Raw genomic sequence first — 2786 nt, 5'->3', positions numbered from 1 at the left:
GTAGCTTGTGCCTGGGATGCATTAGCGGCATCCTCACCATATGTATGTGAGCCTGTCAGGGACAAGAAGGGGGATGGCATTGGTTGTGTTTCAATATACTTAATGCAGATTACATAAATGATGCAGTTTTGGCCATTGGGACTTAGTAGTTGTGGATGCAGGTGATGTGCCAGTTCAGTGCCTCATCCATGCATGGTTGTGTTTGGAACTTGTATCTGGTGATGTGTGCATGTGTGTGTGTTTGGGTCTGACACTGACATGGTGAGGGATGGAGGCATGTGTGGATGTGTGTCCATGCATGAGGGGAGTCTGTGCTCACATATGGGGGAACAGTACATTCACATCACATCCTGTCATGTGTACACTCACCTCCATCCGAAGTGGTACCCAAGCCGTGCTCCATGGTGCCTACTCCCTCAATGGATTCCACAGCAATCAGGTTTCCACAGGTCACCTCCCATTCTTTTAGTCTGATTGGTGAACCAGCTCCACCTGCACTGGCAATGCGGTGGTTTTCCGCAAGGATGCCCCTCACCTGCAGTCTGTCGTCCCACCTCTTCCTGCACTCGCGCACCGTGCGGGTGCTGGTGCTCACTGCACTGACTTTGACCAACTTGAACCCAGATGGCTTTTTTTTGGAGTAGTGTTGGCCGCTGCATGTCATTTGCAAAAACAACCTCTGCTTTCTCAGCCAGGGTCTGTGTCAGCATATTCAATTCCTCTGCTGTAAATTTCTCCTTGCGCTGCCTGTCAGTACTTTTTTTTTAATGCCTTGGGCATGATGCAGGTGTCCCGGATGATTTTGAACTGCAAACACCTCAAAACGGGTCCAGGGGGCAGAGGATGGCAATGGATTGTGTTTTTAAAGATGGCCGCCGTGCTCTTTTCCCGTTCCTGTGCGATGACGCTATTTCTGGTTCCGCAATTTAACGGTCACCGCTATTTGCGGTGACCGCTATTTGCATGCAGCAGGAGGGCGGAGGTGCAATCTGCACTTTCGTCGAGGGCGGTAGGTGAGCGATGGCCCGAAAGGGTCCGTCGGAAAGAGCGCTGCTCGGCAGCTCCCCCGCTGACTCGGAGTCGCTCTCTGCCGTAGACTCCCAGGCACCTCGGAGGCAGCCGGGCCTAGCGTGCGTTTGCATGAAAGACCAGCAGCCCCGGGTCCGTTTTTGCATGGCTCTGCCCCCACATCTCCAGCAGCCTCGGTGCCAGGGCCCAAAGTCACCCCGAGCTGCCTGGGGGGGGCAGGCTCCTCCGAGCGCCCACCTTAGATAAGGCTTGGCCGTTCGGGGCCGGCAGGGGCGAGGAAGGAAGGAAGGAAGGAAGCAGGGCAAGGACAGTGTCCCCCATGCTCTCCTCCTCCGGCTGGCTGGCGGCTCCCCTGAAAAAGGAGCCAAACGGCAGACTTTTTTCCTTCCGACAACTTGCTCCAAGACACGGAATGTTCAACAGGACATCTAAACAAAAAAGAAGGAAGAAAGGGAAAAAAAAAATAAATAAAAAAAATAATTTGCATAAGTACAGATATATTTTGCCGTGTGTGCTCTTCTTTTTCAAGAATCGCCCAAGTCTTTCTTTTTGACAGCTTTGTTTTCCCCGAGTGGGGAAGTGCACCAGTCCTGGAGGTACTGCAATACCAGGTTGATGCGTGGAGTGGACAGAGCAAGCTCCCATTCCATCTCCCTGTTCCAAAAATCAATTTAATATATGGTCCCCAGATAGAGGACGTATCAGATATTAAACTGATAAGAACGGATTTTTTCTTTTTGACCGGTCTCCACATCTCCCCTTACAACCGTCCCTTTCCTCCAGCAAGGTAGTTTATACTACTTGCAACTATACGCCAATTAGTTCTCCAATTAAAAGTTTGTCACGAATTAAAATAGAATTTGGTTAAAAAACTGTCAAAAGAAAGACTTTGAGCTAAAGCTCTCCCTAACCCAGATTGGTTAAACAGTTAGCGTTCGCCAGTTGTCTTGTTGCCAAATCTTTTGTGCCTCTTGTTTACCCTTGTCTTTGGCCTCAAGACAGTAATATGTGTATAAATAACACAACGCTAACTTAACACACTCCTCTGGAGTTATGTTTTTGTGCTATAGCACTAGTAGTGATCTAGCTTTCCACAAGGCTTCTTTTGTTGCAGATGTGATTTGATAGAAAAGGATTTTTTCTTGTTTCCCTCCTCCCTCCCTCCTGTATCCCTGTCAAAATCGATTCGAAAGTTAAGGTCTGCTCTCCTGTGAGAGCGAAAGTCAGAATTTCAAGTTTTGCCCACACTTGTTTGGCAAACGCGCAATTCCAAACGAAATGTAGTGTTGATTCGTCTTGCATACATTGTTCTCTAGGGCATGTTGCTGTTTTGGCAAGTTTTCTCCTGTGCATGAAGGATTTCAAAGGCAGTGCGTTTGTTAGTAGCTGCCAGTTTATGTCTCTCTGGGTGTTCGTTACTTTTGCTTTCGCAAAGGTTTTCCAAACTTTGTCTAGTTTGTTTCCCGCTAGGTTGCCCACTGGTTCCGGGGTTTCATTTAGTCTTTTTTGTTTTAGCATGTCTCTGGGTTCCACCCATATTTTTTTTTAAAGTTCTTGATCTTCCACTGTTGGCAGGAAATTGCCGATGCTTTTGTAGAAAAAAGGTGTTTCCATTGCTTTTGGTAGTGTATTACTTCTCGGTATTATCTTGTGCTTTTCCAATATGTTCGCTATTGCGTACCTTATGAACGGCGCTGCCATCGATGCTGCGTGCTTCAGCGTGTTTAAGCAAAACCCTACATAGTGTCCTGTAAGGA

At 47.9% G+C, this 2786-nt stretch overlaps 1 pseudogene; it reads right to left on the bottom strand.

Annotated features, from left to right (window-relative positions):
* Nucleotides 1–1603: 1603 nt before the first annotated feature.
* Nucleotides 1604–1820, bottom strand: LOC138460383 (U2 spliceosomal RNA; annotated as a pseudogene).
* Nucleotides 1821–2786: the final 966 nt, after the last annotated feature.

This window comes from Ambystoma mexicanum, chromosome 4p (assembly GCF_040938575.1).
Source record: "Ambystoma mexicanum isolate Mex_15411 chromosome 4p, UKY_AmexF1_1, whole genome shotgun sequence".
Lineage (NCBI taxonomy): Eukaryota > Metazoa > Chordata > Amphibia > Caudata > Ambystomatidae > Ambystoma > Ambystoma mexicanum.
Note: the sequence above shows the minus strand (reverse complement) of the source record. Positions and strands in the feature narration are given on the sequence as shown.